This window comes from Schistocerca gregaria, chromosome 1 (genome assembly GCF_023897955.1).
Source record: "Schistocerca gregaria isolate iqSchGreg1 chromosome 1, iqSchGreg1.2, whole genome shotgun sequence".
Lineage (NCBI taxonomy): Eukaryota > Metazoa > Arthropoda > Insecta > Orthoptera > Acrididae > Schistocerca > Schistocerca gregaria.
Window position 1 is genome coordinate 289561364 of NC_064920.1, and position 20848 is coordinate 289582211.

The 20848-nt window shown below is 47.0% G+C and overlaps 1 protein-coding gene across 3 annotated transcripts in view; it reads right to left on the minus strand.

The window, feature by feature from the left end:
* LOC126341356 (nuclear receptor-binding protein homolog) overlaps nucleotides 1-20848 on the minus strand; it is a 400535-nt gene that overhangs the window by 336420 nt on the left and 43267 nt on the right. The window lies entirely within an intron of this gene.

Below are 20848 nucleotides of genomic sequence, written 5' to 3' on the forward strand. Positions count from 1 at the left end.
ACAGGGCAATTTCGGAGGCTTAAAACAATGACGACATATTGTCTCCTAGTTGGCAGACTAAATAAAAGATCTAGCCCGTAAGGCGGATGCAGGAGAGAGATCTTTTCCTAATGATTAACCCTGTAAGCTGGGGTGTTACCCGGATGGATTAAGACGCATGACTGGGCTCGCCTCTGATCACTTATTCTGTGTTGTTAAGTGAAGCTTACGAAAGCAAACTACAATCTTCCAATCTGCTTAGTTTTGATGGTAAACACTATTTGCAATACTATGAGGGTTAGAAGCAGGTGTCAAGAAGTATTACACATTGTGCTTTCGAACATACCTTCTGATCGAAAGTGGAAACTGTATCAGAAGAGGGAGGCAAACTTTCCTTAGTCATGGCGATCACAAGTGTTTTGCTGGCTCGTATTTTGTCACAACTAGGCGATCATGTACGTTGTTTAATATTCCTAATGATTTTGTACCTTACACCCAATAAAAGAGATACGGGGGAGGGGGGCGGGGGTAGATACAGTTATCGCATAGGGAAATTGGGGTACGTTTTCACTTTTGTCGAGCACGAAATGACCAAAATCGCTATACATTATACCATTAGATTTTTGCCTGTGGGTTTGGATGGAATCTGAGGAGTACAAAAGAAAGATGAACACGCGAAATGAATTGCTTGGTCGCGTCGTGAAGGCTGCTGTCCTTACTAGGTATGTGCAGAGGTTCTCAAGACAAGCAACACAAGTTATCTCCAAAGTGCACAAATGCACTGCAGTTGAAGGGATATTCGAACATTTATTGTTAATTGCTGTAATGTGACGAGTACCATAATGTTTAAAGGCGAATGCCCATTTTTCAATTGATACTTTGTAAACCGGACGTTGCAATGTTCACTAATAGTTATACATGTGTAAATCTGACAATGTAATGAATCGCACAGAAAATAACAACGTACATTAAATACTTTCTATCTCGGAAACTATTTGGAATGGGTCAAATGTTCATATTACGTCTTTTTCTTCAAATAAACGATCCTGTCATATCCCTTAATATTGACCACTCGTCCCAGGAGACCATACATAGGAAAAACGTGCAAGAATTTAAACTGCATTTTTCTTTGGAAGCGCATAGAAAGGGAGTTGAGGCCTTAATGCCTCACCGACGTTAAGTTGACTCGAGACGGAGCAAAACCTACAATTGGCCAAGGATAGGATAGAATACTCGCCTTGGTCGTTAGAAAGAAACGATCCCCTCGTTTGCCTCAAGTGATTTTGAGAAACCATGGATAATACATATAGGTGACAGGGCGGATATTTGAACGTATCGCCTTTCGATAACAAGTCTACTTCTTAATTACAGCGTCACCTAATCGGATGGGAAACACTTCCAACAGTACTGGAGACGAATGACCGAATAAAATTCATTCTCAGGCCACTGCACTAATTTAAAAATCGCAGCCACCCGTATCATGTATGAGTTAGAAGTGATCCAAACTGATTGGCCACGGCAGGGACGAGAGCGTTTTACAGCTGCCGAGACTGTGAATATGGGAAAAACGGGAGAGAGAGAGAGAGAGAGAGAGAGAGAGAGAGAGAGAGAGAGAGAGAGAGAGAGAGAGAGAGAGAGATGACAATAATTCAGTTGAAACAATCTGTGTAATCCCAGTGACAATGTGCCAGTCCCAAAACGAATGTTTAATTACTGTCCTAGAGCAGTTTGCGAACAATGTACATATGTACGGTTACTACTCTAGAGTTGATCACCGAGTACATAAGCAGCAGCATTTGTCCATGCTGAAAGACTAGTATTATTAATTTCTGTTATACATTTATTTTTCCTAGACAAAATCCACGATCTATTGCCTTATGTGGTCTAAGAAACGTAATACAGAAAAGAACTATCATTTTAATGTTTTCTGAACTGGCCACAACCAGATTGGGTAAGCAGAGGGGAGGAAGTGATAGTGTCAATCGTCTGATGTTAAGAGAAATCACGGACTGGGATTGCTGTGCGATATTCAAGTCCACCGCCGTCAAAACCACGTCACCTCGTTCAATAAAGTAATAGAAATATGGCATTGATTTAACAAACAATGATGATGAATAAGTTTGTTACTCTCTACTTTCTGTTACGCGAAATGCAGTGAACTGCTGGACAGGTTCCTGTTCTTCCCTTACTTCGAGCATATTCAAACTCTTTAGTACCATGAAGGAAGAGTACATGAGACATTCTTCAGGATGTACGTCACGTGCCAACTGGTAGGCTATTGGGAGTGGGGTGGAAATAGCAATACCTGACCAATTTTTGCATGAACTAATATGCTTCAATGTTAGCATGAAGCTATTGCAACATTTTTAAGAAACGTCTTTTGATTAAGTATTTTTTTCTGTTTTCACTCCCCATTGCTTCTCTTTCACATTGAGAATTGAATCGCACACCTTTGATAATTTACTCCAAGTTCAGTTCAGCTCATTAAATCAATTCTCTGCTTTCGACGCCCGCGAGTCATCGACCAGAAATTAACTTACAAATCAAGCACTGTTTCTACTATGCCTCGCTAGCAAATTAATGAAAACTCTTAAGGCATTGGCAACCTCAGATCATTGTTACAGCAGTTAATAATAAGCCCAAGCGTCAGCGTAAGCCCTTAACAGCCCATAACAACGACACACGGGAGACAGTTCGGGACAAGATTCCACACGAAGGTTTGTGAGTGCTTTCACGAGAACACACGCAGGTAGCTCTCATTAACTTGTCTGACACACTGAACAAGGCGTAGGGCCACAACGAAAATTGGGCACCGGTGTTTTGACTCAGAGCCAGGTAAACAGCCTATTTTACAGGCCAGGTCAAAGCATGTGTTTTTTGGGCGCTAATGGCTTTTCCAATATGCTAAAGAAAACTGTAACATGGAATTCTAGCTTTAATTTCCTTGTTACTTCTAAAATGTTTAGTATGTTTAAAAGTGAAATGCAGTGTTTCTGTTGTAAAATAAACGTTATATGTGATATTCATTTCAGAAACATTCCTCAGCCTCCATCAGCTGCTTCAGTTCCAACTCAGAGCAATATATCGTTCCATTCCACCTTGATATTCACGAGCGTTTGGCATAGGAGATACTACAACCAACATCGTCGTAGCACATCTATTCTCAGGCGTGGACTGCACGACCTTTTACGTATCTCGTGCAGCAATTCATTGGAAATGCAAATCATGCACCGGCTTCCAAGAGAGTGCCTTGGACTTTCTATTCCCGCTACTATAGCAGTATTTCCGGAAACAGAGGTGTGATGTATCATCGGAAATATTTACAGAACGCACTGTAAATAACCAAGAGTGATGTACTTGGATGCGTGTCTGAAATTAATAGTCCCAGAGTTTGTTATAGTTTCAAACCCCGTTTGCAGCTATCTGGACGATAAAATGATGCATCTTGTCACAACCGACTTCTCGTTTCTCAGGCCATTGAAGCTTTACATGTCTGCACTAAATACCTCGTTATCTTCAGTAAAAGACTTGCACTTAGTTCGAAGTCTTTCACAGTATGTAACGAATCCCAAGACTACACGTTTGCCCTGTAACGCTAAATTTGGATGGACATGAGACACAAAAACGGATTATTTTTCCTGACCAAACAAGGTGAGTTTTAGTCCCACACCTTACCTTCATCGCTATTTACAATGTAAATATCTTTCAGGTCGGATATTTGGAGCATACTATACATCATGTAACAAATCACGGCATCTCAGAAGATCACTCTCAGCATGAAGTAAGCATTATTTTAGCTGAACTGCCATCCAGGGAATATTGTATGAAATTTCACTCGCAAACTGAATATATTCCAAGGAAAAACTGTGCCCAGTGTCAGTTCAGTGTTACCGACTACGAAAATTTAAGGATTCTTCATTTTCTTAGAACATTCCTTAGCATAAGGCGTTGTCCCTCAACTTTATTTGTAACGTAGCGACATTCTGACACTACTATTTTGTCGTTAAGAAAAACTCAAAACCGTATCAACAAAAAGTCATCGAGGATGCATTCTCTTATGTTGCATTCAGCCCTAATACACTTGAATGGTAAGATACTGATGACCCTGCAGTTTGGGCCCTTTATAACCCAAACCAACCAATATGAATGGTATTGGTTGTTATTTCAGATCCGAACTCTTTAGGTCCTGTATGTGGTTACAGGAATACCTCATACAGTGCGTAGGTCACTAGTAGCAATGTGTCACCGTTTTATAGAAATTAGGATTTACGACGTTCTCTCTTTTAAAGCTATCCTAGCTTGCTTTCGTTTGCTACCAAAGATCGAAACAATTCTCCATTGTTACAGAGATTACTTGTAGGTTCAAAATTACATGTGATTTGTGGAAGGACGCATACACCAACGTCGAAGAAGCGTTTATTATCATCGCTCAGTAGCGTATCTTTCCCTGTACTAACCGCCCCTGTTAGCTGAGTGGTCAGCGCAGCGGAGTGCCACGCCACGGGGCCCGGGTTCGATTCCCGACTGGGGCAGGAGATTTTCTCCGCTCAGGGACTGGGTGTTGGGTGTCATCTTTTCATCCCCATCTCCGACGAGCAAGTCTCCAATATGGCGTCGCATGCATTAAGTACTTGCCCTCGGCGGCCGAACTTTCCCGAATGGGGGACTCCGGATCCCCAGTGCTGTGCGCTCGTTTCCATTTTTCCCTGTACTTTCATCGGAAGGTACTTAACAGAATATCTAGCACAACCAAGTATCTAGACGAGGACATTTTCATTATTAGTTTTAATTGTTACAGAAGCTCATGCCCTTAGCTTAAATATTTTCTAAAGCGATACTATTCCTAATGTTCTGGAATTTACACTTCACCTTCATCCGAAGACCAGTATCAGCTGCAAAGCGATTTAGAAAAGATTGCTGTATGGTGTGTCAGGTGGCAGTTGACGCAAAATAACGAAAAGTGTGAGATGATCCACTTGAGTTCCAAAAGAAATCCGTTGGAATTCGATTACTCGATAAATAGTACAATTCTCAAGGCTGTCAATTCAACTAAGTACCTGGGTGTTAAAATTACGAACAACTTCAGTTAGAAGGACCACATAGATAATATTGTCGGGAAGGCGAGCCAAAGGTTGCGTTTCATTGGCAGGACACTTAGAAGATGCAACAAGTCGAGACAGCTTACACTACACTCGTTCGTCCTCTGTTAGAATATTGCTGCGCGGTGTGGGATCCTTACCAGGTGGGATTGACGGAGGACATCGAAAGGGTGCAAAAATGGGCAGCTCGTTTTGTATTATCACGTTATATAAGAGAGAGTGTGGCAGATATGATACACGAGTTGGGATGGAAGTCATTAAAGCATAGACGTTTTTCGTCGCGGCGAGATCTTTTTACGAAATTTCAGTCACCAACTTTCTCTTCCGAATGCGAAAATATTTTGTTGAGCCCAACCTACATAGGTAGGAATGATCATCAAAATAAAATAAGAGAAATCAGAGCTCGAACAGAAAGGTTTAGGAGTTCGTTTTTCCCGCTCGCTGTTCGGGAGTGGAAGAGTAGAGAGATAGTATGATTGTGGTTCGATGAACCCTCTGCCAAGCACTTAAATGTGAATTGCAGAGTAGTCATGTAGATGTAGACGTAGATGTACTCTCCAAACAGAAACGTTAAGTGTCAAAAGCATTTTTCTTTGATTCCTACTTTCTTCACATAATGAGTAACAAAGATCATGCGCGAAAACAAGCCAAGTACATGTAGACGAGTTTCTAGCCATCGAGAGAGGGAGGAAGAGGGGAAAGGGGACGAGCGCGACCACACACCACACACACACACCACACACCACACACACCACACACCACACACCACACACCACACACACTACACACACCACACACACCACACACACTACACACACTACACACACTACACACACTACACACACTACACACACTACACACACTACACACACCACACACACCACACACACCACACACACCACACACACCACACACACCACACACACTACACACACCACACACTACACACACTACACACACCACACACACCACACACACTACACACACTACACACACTACACACACTACACACACCACACACACCACACACACCACACACACCACACACACTACACACACCACACACACCACACACACCACACACACCACACACACCACACACACCACACACACCACACACACCACACACACCACACACACCACACACACCACACACACCACACACACCACACACACCACACACACCACACACACCACACACACCACACACACCACACACACCACACACACCACACACACCACACACACCACACACACCACACACACTACACACACTACACACACTACACACACTACACACACTACACACACTACACACACTACACACACTACACACACTACACACACTACACACACTACACACACCACACACACTACACACACCACACACACTACACACACCACACACACTACACACACCACACACACTACACACACTACACACACTACACACACTACACACACCACACACTCTATGAATTTGCTAATACTAATCCTCTTAATCCACCAACTGTAAATAGGAAAATAAATCTTAGAGATTGATTGATTCAGAGGGGGTTATGGGACCAAACGGCGAGGTCATCAGCCCCGCGATCGGAAGTGAGTCACAGAAGAAAAAAGGCCTGCTAAAAGTGGACGGATCCAGTCAGGGGAGTCAAATTATAAAATAATGAAAAACACGTACAGTAAAGGTATAAAAGGTGAGACCAAATCTAAAAACGGAGGGGGGGAGGGGCCATGGTGAAAGCAGACCGAGAAGATTGTAAAAGAAGTCCCAACCAACAAGCCCCTGCTCGAACATGTAAAGGAACCTTGTATGTGGAAAATGAAAAGCACTTTCACAGAGGAAACCGAGGACCAGTTCAACCATCCGTGGATAGTCTGCTAATATTAAATTTAAGGGATCGGGAAGACTATACTTAACACGAAGGGTTGAAAGAAGGGGACAATCCACCAATGTGAGATATCGTCAGGCTGGCTCCACAACCACATTGTGGGGATGGGTGGTTACGTAGAAGGAAATAATGGGTGAGCCAGGTATGACCCATGAGTAAACGGCATAAAACAGTGGACTCCTTCAGAAAGGAGAGGAAAGGAAAGAAGAGAAGAGCGCCAAACTGCAGTACACTCCTTGGTTGTGCGGAGTTTATTACTACGAGCAGTAGCGCACCAGATTTTTTGGGCAAAGAGAGATGTGACAGATCCGCATAACCGCAGCTGGAATCGAGAAAGGAAATGCGGGGTGAGTATCTGCTTCTTTAGCCAAACGATCAGCCAATTCATTCCCTGGGATGCCCAAATGAATTGGGACCTAGAGAAAGACGACTGAAAAGGCGGCACGCTCAAGCACATAGAGAAGGTCACGGATAGTAGAGACCAAATGGTGACGGCAGTAGCTGCGGTCGATAGCCTGCAGGCTGCTCATGGAGTCTCAACAAATTAAAACACTTTGGAGGAAGGCCTTGAAAATGGCTATAAGCTCTGTTGTGAATATACCACATGATCCTGGCAATAAATGGTGCTCGAAGCCAGTAGGAGACGTGAAAGCGTATCCCACCTAAACATTAGCCTTCGAGTGAAAGATGGTGGCACCCTGGAATTCTGCAAGGATGGCACAGACAAGGCGCTGGAAAACCATAGGAGCGACAGAGACCTTAGGACCCTCGAATATATCGGTCCTAATACGTGGTCTTGGCACCATCCATGAGGGGGGGGGGGTGGTATGGGAGGAAAAACAAGGGGTGCAGACCATTGAGTGGAGATGGAGATCCTGACCGGGAGAAATGAAACACATGCCAACTGGCAATCCCACCCACAGTTACAGGATGATTAGGAAATTGGCGAATGTCCATTATGTGAGAAACAAGGAGTTGGCTCTTTCGGATGTGTGGAGGGGGAATCCCCACTGCTGTGAGAAGACTCAACAAGCCTAGTGCGAAAGGCACCAATAGCCAGATGCACTCCATAATGATAGACAGGGTGAAGGAGTTTCAAAGTGGAAGGAGCTACTGAGCCAGGTAAACCTGACTACCATAATTTAATCTGGACAAGACCCGACCATGGTAAAGATGGAGAAGAGTGTAACGGTCTCCATCCCTGGATGTGTGGGCCAGGAGGGAAAGAGCATTAAGCTACTGCATACTGCATACATTTAGTCTTCAGGTGGCGAATGTGGGGCAGCCATGTCAATTTTCTATCAGAAGTTAGGCCAAGAAAATGGGACTGTGCTAAAACATCGTGGGGCTGGTTGCCTAAATATAGTTCTGGATCAGGGTGTACTGTATGTCGACGACGAAAATGCATAAACCGTGTTTTGGATGGAGAAAACTGGAAGCCATGCAGTGGCCAGTCAGATGGCGCCTTGGAGCTGGCAGTCGGCAGACGCTACTGAGTGGGAGTTGTACCAGATGCAAAAATCGTATAAGCACAACACCAGGACAATCAGGCGCCCAATAGCAGCCGCAAGCCCATTGATGGCTATGAGGAGGAGCGTGACACTTAACACAGAACACTGTGAGATACCATTGTCCCGAATCTGAGGGGCACTAAGTGAAGTGTCAACTAGAACCCAGAAGAGCTGGTAAGATAATAACTCCAAAATAAAAATCTGAAGGGGCCCACAGAAGCCCCAGTCATGGAGGGTAACAAATGTGATGGAGTCAAGCAACGTCATACACCCTATGTAGGTCAAAGGAAACTGCGACAAGGTGATGGCAGGAGTGTAGGCCTGTCGGATGGCTGATTCCAACTGGAGGAAATGGCGGTTTGGAGATCACCCTGCCCCGAAGCCACACTGATATAGAGACAAACGGCCCCAAGATTCGAGCACCCAACATAATCTGAAGCTGGCCATCCTTTCGGGCAGATTAAGAAGTACATTCGTTAAGATAGTTGGGCAGCAGCTGTCTACAGACATTGGGTTTTTCCTGGGATTAAGGACGGGGTAACTATATTGTCTCGCCATTGTGACTGAAAAGCACCTGTGAGCCAAATGTGGTTGGAGACCCGGAGGAGCTGTCGCCTCTGGGGAACGTCCAAGTGTTGGATCATCTGGTTGTGGATGGAATCCGACCCCGGGGCTGTGTCTCGTCAAGAGTTAGGAGCCTGCACCAATTCCCATTCAACGAAGCGTGCTTTATAGAGATCAACATGGTGCGGGGTGAAACAGATGGTGTCTGTTCAAATCTGCGTTTCTGCCGGACGAAGGTCCTAGGAAAGGAAGATGACGATGCCGTTACAAAGTGTGTCATGAGGTGTTCTGTAAGAACCAATGGATCTGTGCACAGAGCACCTTGGAGGTTCAGACCCCGGACATTGCCTGTCACTGGCGACCCCGAAGGCTACGGAGCTTAGACCAAACCTGTGATGGAGAGGCATATGTCTCCAGGTAGGAAACATAGCGCTTCCAGCACTGCTTTTTACTCCGCTTAATAAGGTAACGAGCCTTAGTATGGAGATGCTTCAAACTGAGGAAGTTGGTCTGTGAAGGATGTCACTTAAATCGCTGGAGCTCCTGTCGTTGGACCTGGACAGTGACAGACATCCTTGGTCCACCATGGCACTGGCCGACGACGAGGGTAACCTGTGGATACGGGGGGCAGCAGTGCCAGCAGCATGAAGAATAGTGGCAGAGATGAACTGCACGACTACATCTATGGCATTCGAGAGGGAGTTGTGAAAGTGCACAGCATACGTATAGAAAGTCAACTGACCCTGTGGAATGCCCAATATAGGGCCTGTCTGCCTGGCGGCAACAGGGGAACGACAGAATCACTGGAAAGTGGTCACTGTCACAAAAGTCATCATGGGATGACCGATATAGGGAAGCCACAAAGGCAGTGGAAGAGACAGTGAGATCGACAGCAGAGAAGGTGCCATGAGCAGCACTGAAGTGGGTAGGGGAACCATCATGGAGAAGACAGAAATCGAGGTCTGTGATAAGTTGGTCAATTAGTATACCCCTACCCATAGAAGCAACACTCCCCCACAGTGGATGGTGGGCATTGAAGTTCCAAAGGAGGAAAAACTGAGGAACGAATTGCTGAATTAATGTGGTCAGTGCAATGTAAGCAAGTGACCTACTTAGAGGGAGGTAGACATTGCAAATGGTGATTGCCGGAGTCGTTTGGAGTCGATCTGTTATCAATTCCAAGGTGATACATAGGGGGATCCACTCACTAATGACAACACGAACCGAAATGCAGACCCCACCAGATGCTACCCTGGGGCCAGCACGGTTCCGACATAATGCCCGATAACAACGAAATGTTGGAGAGAGAGGTCATCACAGAAATGCGTTTCTTGAGGAGTGAGAGAACCAGACGTTGCATTTCCGGCAGGTGACGATAGTATCTGTTACAATTCCACTGAATGATCGTGTGGCATGAGTTCACAGTAGAAATGAAGAAGCCGAGGAGGTGGTCAGGTCACTCTGTCAGTAGTTGTCAGTAGTTGTCACTAACAAGGATGGGGTGACATCCATAAATGAGATGTCAAACTAATGTAGTTAAGAGAGAGATGGCACCTCTGGGAGCGCTCAGTCTTGGGATTTATGTTTCTTCTTCCTTCGTTCTTCTCCTCCTCCTCCTCCTCCTCCTCCTCCTCCTCTTTCTGAGCTAGAGGAGGACAGGGCACTGTGGGAGAACAGGCTTCTGCAAGATCTGGAACCGGAAGAGAGCAGGCGACCTTGGGGCGCACAGATGGTGCGTCTCGTGGCCGAGTGGTGGTAACAGTCTTCTGGCCTGAGTGACGCCGGGGACAAGGGTCCCGGGTGGGTGCCCGATCACCGACAATGCCGCAGCACCGACAATGCCGCAGAAGGGTGGCACTACTTCTGCCGGGGAAGGAAAGCAGCTCCCTGACGGCAGGTCGTGGGAACTGCAGGGGAGGGGATAGTGGGATCGCGCTGGGCTACGAACGAGGGAGGAGGAGGAAAGGAAGTAACAGAGGCCAAAGTTGAAGACAGTCTGGATGAGTCTTTCACACTTTTGGCGAACCTCGGCAGAAGACAGACAATCCAGGGACTTGTATTCTTGGATTTATTTTCTCTCTTTTAAGACAGGCAATCCTGCAAGACAGGCAATCCTGCAAGCGAGGTGAGTGAGGGTCAGCAAAATCGTCGAACACAGGTGGCAGATCAGGGGCTCCCCTCATGGAGTGGGTGGCCTCGGTCACCACACAAAGGGTCCATCGTACAGCAGTAAGACATATGCCCAAAATGCAAGCAACACAAAGGTAGAGGGATGTACAGCTTCAAGTCATATATGTAGCACATAACCTTGACCTTCTCTGGAAGGCCAAAATGAAGGCGCCAGTATTGGTGCGCTTGTCTTTGCAATGCTTCTGCACACACCGAACAAAATGAACGCCACGCCACTCCAAATTAGCCCGGAGCTCCTCACCATTTTGCCGGACGAGGTCCATATGAAAAATTAATCCCTGGACCATATTCAGAGATTACTGAGGAGTAATAGACACTGGGACATTGCCAAGGCGATCACAGGCACGAAGAGCTGCGAATTGGGTGGCAGAAAAAGCTTTGATCAACAGAGACCCCGACAGCATCTTACTGAAAGACTCCACTTCACCAAACTTGTCCTCGACACTTTCCACGAAAAACAATGGCCTTGTGGCGGTGAATGTTTCCCCATACAACCTAGTACAGACGAGGTAACGGGGAAAGGGTTTCATCCCAAATGGCGAGCTTGGCCCTCCTACCATGGCATATCTGGAGAAGGGAAGGGTGCTGGGTCATATGAAGCAGCATTCAAGGATCCTTCACCATTCTAAGAAACAGTCGTTTGGGAACGGCCATATTTGTGCAGCTTGATACGCTTCATGTACCTAGCATATGCCTTGATACAACCCCCTCCGACCAGAGGCTCTCCCCATGGGTGCCACCCAGCCAGAGCAACATCCGTCTGGCACGGCGGCCTTTGCCGGGAGTTCCGGTGTTCCACGAAGATAAGCAACCACTCATTGGTATACATGGGGAGCGAACAGTGCAGGTATCAGTAGTGTGATCCCTGTGCTATCAGGGGCCTCAGCCATATGGGTACGTAACAGCCCCATCACACGGACTAACTAATGTGTTGGTGGCCAAGCAGGGTGGAAGTGGCTACAGTAGCCGAGGAAGGGGGCAGAGGGCAAGGAAGGGGGGGAGAGGGCAAGGAAGGGGGGGGAGAGGGCAAGGAAGGGGGGGGAGAGGGCAAGGAAGGGGGGGGAGAGGGCAAGGAAGGGGGGGGAGAGGGCAAGGAAGGGGGGGGAGAGGGCAAGGAAGGGGGGGGGAGAGGGCAAGGAAGGGGGGGGAGAGGGCAAGGAAGGGGGGGGAGAGGGCAAGGAAGGGGGGGGAGAGGGCAAGGAAGGGGGGGGAGAGGGCAAGGAAGGGGGGGAGAGGGCAAGGAAGGGGGGGGAGAGGGCAAGGAAGGGGGGGGGAGAGGGCAAGGAAGGGGGGGGGAGAGGGCAAGGAAGGGGGGGGAGAGGGCAAGGAAGGGGGGGGGAGAGGGCAAGGAAGGGGGGGGGGGGAGAGGGCAAGGAAGGGGGGGGGGGGAGAGGGCAAGGAAGGGGGGGGGGGAGAGGGCAAGGAAGGGGGGGGGGAGAGGGCAAGGAAGGGGGGGGGAGAGGGCAAGGAAGGGGGGGGAGAGGGCAAGGAAGGGGGGGGGAGAGGGCAAGGAAGGGGGGGGGAGAGGGCAAGGAAGGGGGGGGAGAGGGCAAGGAAGGGGGGGGAGAGGGCAAGGAAGGGGGGGAGAGGGCAAGGAAGGGGGGGGGAGAGGGCAAGGAAGGGGGGGGGAGGAGAGGGCAAGGAAGGGGGGGGGGAGAGGGCAAGGAAGGGGGGGGGGGAGAGGGCAAGGAAGGGGGGGGGGAGAGGGCAAGGAAGGGGGGGGGGAGAGGGCAAGGAAGGGGGGGGGGAGAGGGCAAGGAAGGGGGGGGGAGAGGGCAAGGAAGGGGGGGGGAGAGGGCAAGGAAGGGGGGGGGGAGAGGGCAAGGAAGGGGGGGGAGAGGGCAAGGAAGGGGGGGAGAGGGCAAGGAAGGGGGGGAGAGGGCAAGGAAGGGGGGGAGAGGGCAAGGAAGGGGGGGAGAGGGCAAGGAAGGGGGGGAGAGGGCAAGGAAGGGGGGGAGAGGGCAAGGAAGGGGGGAGAGGGCAAGGAAGGGGGGAGAGGGCAAGGAAGGGGGGAGAGGGCAAGGAAGGGGGGAGAGGGCAAGGAAGGGGGGAGAGGGCAAGGAAGGGGGGAGAGGGCAAGGAAGGGGGGAGAGGGCAAGGAAGGGGGGAGAGGGCAAGGAAGGGGGGAGAGGGCAAGGAAGGGGGGAGAGGGCAAGGAAGGGGGGAGAGGGCAAGGAAGGGGGGAGAGGGCAAGGAAGGGGGGAGAGGGCAAGGAAGGGGGGAGAGGGCAAGGAAGGGGGGAGAGGGCAAGGAAGGGGGGAGAGGGCAAGGAAGGGGGGAGAGGGCAAGGAAGGGGGGAGAGGGCAAGGAAGGGGGGAGAGGGCAAGGAAGGGGGGAGAGGGCAAGGAAGGGGGGAGAGGGCAAGGAAGGGGGAGAGGGCAAGGAAGGGGGAGAGGGCAAGGAAGGGGGAGAGGGCAAGGAAGGGGGAGAGGGCAAGGAAGGGGAGAGGGGAAACCACACTGTAGATTCTATTGGGGGAGTTCTTCCACAACAAGAAATTTTGAAGTGGAGGTCAAACCTCAAGTGGAGACCTAAACGCCAAGAAAGGTAAAGGAACAGGCAAAAGGAAAACCAAACTGCAACCAATACAGGAAACCAGGTGGATAGCCAGGTCGACATAAATCAGAACACTGAGATAAGGGAAGAAGTTGGCAATGGGGAAGGGACGAGGATCGGGAGGGAGGGCGGGGTGAAGGAAATGCAGCCAAGGAAGGAAGTATGGACTGCAATAACTCGAGGGCCTGTGTCCTCCACGCACGAAAGAACTGTGAGTAGCGTGTGTGTGTGTGTGTGTGTGTGTGTGTGTGTGTGTGTGTGTGTGTGTGAGAGAGAGAGAGAGAGAGAGAGAGAGAGAGAGAGAGAGAGAGAGTAAGCTCGAAGTGTACAAGAATTGTAAGGAAACAGGCTTTCCTGAACATACCATCACCGCTAATTATCCTTCATTGATTTTGGGGAAACTACAAGAAGACCTAACATGCAAGACTACTGGAATTTACAATAGGCAAAAAGTGAACTAGGCTAAGCCTTATTATTATTAGGCATACACACTTCTCTGTGACGGTGCATAATAGGTACGAAAACAAGGTGTGATTTATTACAATATAAGATAAAATGACTTACTACTGTTTCAGTTAAATACGACTAGTAATTTATAAACAATCCACTTTTTTAAAGAAAGGCCACATGCTCTAAGGCTCATCCCGCATACGAAGCAATACAGACGTGTCTATTTGAAAACTTGATGCAGATTTTTCAATGACGACCTGTAAACGCAGGATATAGATGTGAATGGAGATTCAATAAAATGTGATAGGTTGGCGTTTTATGACATACACGCGATACGCAACGTACAGCAGTACTAATGCAAGTAGTAGTGCAAAAGGGCGATACGTTCTCGTGTCTCTCTCTCTCTCTCTCTCTCTCTCTCTCTCTCTCTCTCTCTCTCTCTGTGTGTCTCTCTCTGTGTGTGTGTCTCTCTCTCTCTCTCTCTCTCTCTCTCTCTCTCTCTCTCTCTGTGTGTGTGTGTGTGTGTGTGTGTGTGTGTGTGTGTGTGTGTGTGTGTGTGTCTCTCTCTCTGTGTGTGTGTGTCTCTGGCAAACCATCTGCAGCGACAGAACGAAAGGCGAATCACGATGCATCTGCACACAGAGGATTGCACATTCCCTTTTTGCCAACCAGCCCTAGACGCAGTGCCAAACGCGCAAATATAACATCTATCCGTGTGATGAAAACAAGCGAGCGTGCTTCAATACTGCACTTGCATTGCATCGCACGCTTTGTGATTCGAATCTCTCCCACCTTTTCCATTTCAAAGACGAGTTTCTTGTTATTTCAATCGAGGTCCGTTTTGCATCCCACAAAGGCGGAAAGCGTCTAGTGGCGGGGACTCTACTTTGACTTTTGTCCAGCATATGGGAGAGCACTCGCGCACGGCGAGAAAGTGCTACGCGACGGGCGACCGATGTTAACGAGCGGGGGTGTGAGCTGGCCATTAAGAAAATGAGCGCGCCGGCCAGACACTGCACGCATATGCCTGGTTGCTGGAGTGAAGAACGCCGCTGCAGCAGCAGAGTAAATTGGACTTGTCTGCGACACCTGAGCCACCTCCCCTGCTCGTTATTTTGGCGTGCCCGGGTCTTACGTCTCCTACCAATGGTTCCCGAAAACAAGACTTGAGGAAAATCCAGCTAACCTCTAGAATCAGTCAGCCACCAATGGAAGGTTCTCAGCACGACGTCACTTTCGCATTAGTGTGCTGGTTCCAATCTGTATTTTCCTTTCGGAAACCAACACTATTACAGCAATACAACAACTGTACGGGATAATTTTATGTTTTCGTTTTTTCGTGAGTCTCCTCGCGTTACATAAAACTGTCGTTTTAACATACTGTGGCATATACAATGACTCAACAAATGTCATGGGATACGCACCTGATGCCACTTGGGGCCTCGTCTGGCCCTGCGGACTGCAGTGAGGCGCAGTGAGTCTGCTAAAGTCTCTGGTACTTCTCTGGAACCATCTGATACCAAATAGTTTGTAGAGCGGCATCCATTTCTGGTCTGTTCGTGGGTGCAGGACCCACGGCACGGTGATTGCGTACCATGATATCCCAGATATGTTCGACGGTGTTCAAAAATGGGCTCCGGGCTGCCCATCTCAGTTTTTGGACCGCTCCTGCATATTCCTGGAACCATATCCGCGCGACATGAGAGCGACGTGGTTGCGCGTTATCATCCTTTAATACCACAGAACGGCTGGGTGTTTGAAGTCCAAAAATGGGTTGACATGGTCCCCGAGCAGCTCGACATACCGCCGACCATTCAGAGTCCCTTCCAGAAGAACTAGGGGATCCACTCCATACCAGGAAAGTGCACTCTAGACCATACGCACCACCGCCGTGGACTATATGATCTTGGCAGACGAGATCCCTCGATTCTTGTTGTCTGCGCCACACACTGTGTGTCTTGTCAGCATGATGCAATTTATTCGTCCGACCATATCACGTTACACAATTGTTCCTGTGTCCATCCTTGGTGATTGGCGACAAATACAAGCCCTTGTGCCCGATGACGACGTGTTAACAGTGGTTGCTTATGCAGCGCCGGCTCCCATGCCCCATGGAACCCTTGTTCTTACGAACTTGTCCACTGGGTGACGTGTCTAGCACGTCCTGTGTTGAACCGAGCGGCGATTTGTTGCACTGTTGCCCATCTGTCACTACTGATAATCTGTCTAAGATGTCGCAAGTCATGGTCATGAGAGGGTGGCTAGACGGTCGGTAGGTTGTCTGTTGTGGACTCTGACACCCTCATTCACCCATTCACCATGCACCCTGGACATAGTTGAATTTGTGAAGCCGAACTCTTGCATAACAAGGACAAAGTGTTTTTACGACATACCAATAGCCAAATTATCTTGTTTCCGAATGTGTGATACGTCGAAATATAGGCTGTATGTTTCGCCACTGCAGAGGACGTGATAATATTGAATTCCTGAACCGAACCAAGTTGATCACCACAAATACAAATCCGTGAGCGGCAACGGTAAATTATACTTCAACCTGCAGAACAGGACGTTGTAGTTCCTCTTATTGGCGTGGCATGTCCGATACGATCACATCCCATTCACTCCACGCCCCGTCCACACCTTCGTGACCAAATGACTCGCCTGGAATGCAGACCGCGCTACAAAGGTTGCCAACTGCAGCGAAGTATCTGCACACCTCTGGGTAAGTCGCTGTAATGATTCGCTACAAGGGCTAAAGCGCGACGCTGTCAGCTGAGCACAGTAGTACTAATACAACGAATCCGCCACTAAAGCAGAAGCCGTCTTCTATTGTCTTTACATAACATTGAGTGAAAAATTAACGACGAGGTCTAAAAGGTAAATGAAGCAGTTTAGTCTAAGACTGCAAGCAATTATTATAGATACGCAATAGGACTTACGCATTTAAGACCAGCAACACTTTAACAGCGAACTGAACAACAGACCGTCAGCACGGAGACAAACCATTCAAATCTTTGTTTCTTATGTTGTCACGAGTCACTCGACACTAGAGAGAAGAGAACTGCAAGGAAAGACATGTTGAGCACGATCCACCTTCTCAGACATTCCTAAGTACATTTCATCAGTTTCAAAGAGGTGTTTCGATTGTGAAATGGGTACTTCAGCATCTCGTCAACGTATTTGTTAGTAGTTGTTTCTATTAAAAGACTTGGAGCTGTGTTTTGTGGTTGTTGTGATGGTGTTCAGTTCGAAGAACGGTTTGATGCAGCTCTTCACATATCAAGTCACACAAATGGCACCACATTAACACACGTAACCATGTTTAGTTCCAGGGTGCCAACCTATAAACAATCTTTGATGCGTGTTAAGACTTTTCTATTTCTAAGTTTTACTGCTACAGAGTGATAAAAAAGTTAATTTAGCATAAATGCTATTGATGTGATATGAAACAGCACGTGAATAAATTCGGATTAATTAAGACAACATGAAAAATGGGGAAAATCTTTTACCTCAGGTCTATAACATGAAATTGTCCCTGTGAGTGTGATTATGTAGCAACGGATAGTTGGGCGTACTATATGGCAGAGGGGGGAGAGATGAGCGGGAAAGCGAAGAAAAACCAAAGTTTTGAAATATAACTACCCCTCCTGACTTTGGTAATTTTCCCTTTGTGGAATCACCACTTTTTAAATGTCAAAAATCTAGTAAGTCAACGATTTCAGAAATACTTCATTGCACAATTTTTCTATTTACTAAGACACTTCGTAACTACCATACCAGAGCACTGCAACAATGTATTATGAGTAGTCATTCATCTCATGATTCACATGTTACTGAACCAATTTTTAGAACTTAATTCATTTACCAACTGGTCGACTCTTAGGTATTTACTAATTTTGGATAAAATATGCTAATGTAGAATTGCACTTAGACTTTTTTGAGCGCATACGCACACACTTTTTCCGGTCTCTTCTCTCCCTTGTCAATTATCTGTGTGGTCAATGAAGCCGTCATAGTATTGTATTTGTGCTAGAATCAGACTCATCTCCTCGTTTTAATAAGGTCCTGCTAGACACTTTTCTAGCCTCTATGAACCGGATGTCCAAAATTTAAGGTCTAATGTCTTTATTCCCAATAGGGTTTGTTAATTACTTCTCGCCGATTCTATAATGATTCCCTGTCTCACTCCCTTCCCAACCACTGCTCCCCTTTCATGTCCCTCGACCCTTGTAACTGTCATCTGGTTTCTGTACAAATTGTAAATAGCCTTTCGCTTCCTGTATTTTACCCCTGCCACCTTTAGAATTTGAAAGAGTATTGTCAAAAGCTTTCTGCAAGTCTACAAATGGTAGAAACGTAGGTTTGCCTTTCCTTAATCTTTCTTCTAAGGTAAGTCGTAAGGTCAATATTGCCTCACGTATTCCAGTATTTCTACGGAATCCAAACTGATCTTCCCCGAGGTCAGCTTCTACTAGTTTTTCCATTCGTCTGTAAAGAATTCGTGTTAGTATTTTGCAGCTGTGGCTTATTAAACTGATAGTTCGGTAATTTTCACATCTGTCAACACCTGCTTTCTTTGGGATTGGAATTATTATATTCTTCTTGAAGTCTGAGGGTATTTCGCTTGTCTCGTACATGTTGTTCACCAGATGGTAGAGTTTTGGCAGGACTGGCTCTCCCAAGGCCATCAGTAGTTGCAATGGAATGTTGTCTACTCCGGGGGCTTTGTTTCGACTCAGGTCTTTCAGTGCCCTGTCAAACTCTTCACGCAGTATCATATCTCCCATTTCATCTTCATCTACATCCTCTTCCATTTCCATAATATTGTCCTCAAGAACATAGCCCCTGTATAGACCCTCTATACACTCCTTCCACCTTTCTGCTTTCCCTTCTTTGCTTAGAACTGGGTTTCCATCTGAGCTGATGATATTCATGTAAGTGGTTCTCTTTTCTCCAAAGGTCTCTTTAATTTTCCTGTAGGCAGTATCTATTTTACCTCTAGTGAGATAAGCCTCGACATCCTTACATATGTCCTCTAGCCATCCCTGCTTAGCCATTTTGCACTTCATGGCCATCTCATTTTTGAGACGTTTGTATTCCTTTTTGCCCGCTTTATGTCCTGCATTTTTATATTTTCTCCTTTCATCAATACATCTTCTGTTACCCAAGGAATTAGGATGAAGTTAGACAAAAATCGAAGCTCGCATAGACAGGATTGCGTAAGTACGCCTGTCTCCTAAATTATGGCAGTGGTTACGGTATTACGTGCCACAGAACTACAATAAACCGTACAAAACAAGAACTGCAGATAGTTGTCAACTTGTGTTCAGTGCTTTATTTTGACGCCTGCTTCCCGAAACGAACAATTAGGAATACCGAAATGCGGGCAGCTACAAAGGTTATTAATTACGGGACCAAGCGGAATTGTGTATTACTAGCAGCAAAGCGAATCACAGGCTGCCGTGCCTAGTAACCGCCCAGCACAGCACGTCACGAACGGCGGACAAGAAACTGCTGGCTAATGAAGGAACGGCGGTCCCTCTTCCTTTCTGCAAGTGGCGCTCGCGCCCGAGTCGACGACCGCAGTTTGCAGTGAGAACCGCAACGCAGCACATTTCGCTCCGGGCGCTGCCACTGCAGCAGCACAGCTGCGAAGTGTGCCACAGAGCCAACCAAACAGTTCAACAGACCGCCGACAGTTTACAAAACACGCGCTAATGCGACACCGCTCAGCGTTCCTGCTTTCGACACAGCCTTGCACCCTAAGTTTGTGTTTTACGCGTTTCCCTTCTCCACACGGTTCGTTCCTACAGTTTTCCACTGTAATACTCCTAAATGAAGTGCGCTCAGTTACAGAAAGCACACGCAACGGTATGTCAGTGCGACAAGTAGACTCCTTCGAGACAGGAAAACTGGACTATGATTTCTGGAAAGAGTAAAAATAGAAAAATACAAATTTCCGGATTTTCTAAACCAGTGTTAGATAAGTTGTAGTAATCTGATAAAATGGAAAATAGTTCAAATTTTTGTGATCTGAGAGAGGATATTTTGCGAGAATTATAGACAAAGAAGCCATCATAATTAGGGTCAGATATGTTACGAAGGACATTATTGTGTGCTAAAAATACATAAATATGCAAACAGAAAGAAAACTTACCTTATTAACAGCGAAACCTAACCCTGAGAAATGTCGAAAAATGTGTATCGGCTGTTTCTAAGTTTATCCTAGCAATTCCTGCATAGAAGAAAGAACTGCAATGATGTCTTCCGTAAGATTGATCGGAATCTTTTGAGCTGTTACGTCACATTCCTCTTCGAACGTCTCGAAAGCTTGATATTTCGACCAATCTGCCAGGATATTTTCATGATTCTGCTAGTGGTGCCAAGGGCTAATGGAAACAGTCGTCATCATCTTCATCATCAATCTTAACTACTATCGTCGAGTAAATTAAGCGATTAAGATATCTACCCTCTCGCCGAAATGTTTTGTAAAACACAACCTATAAAATGTCTACTTTCTACGTGCACTTCTTAGAAAAACATTTGGTGCAGCAACTCCGAAAATAAATAAATAGAACCATGGCTTCAGTGATTGACCTAGATG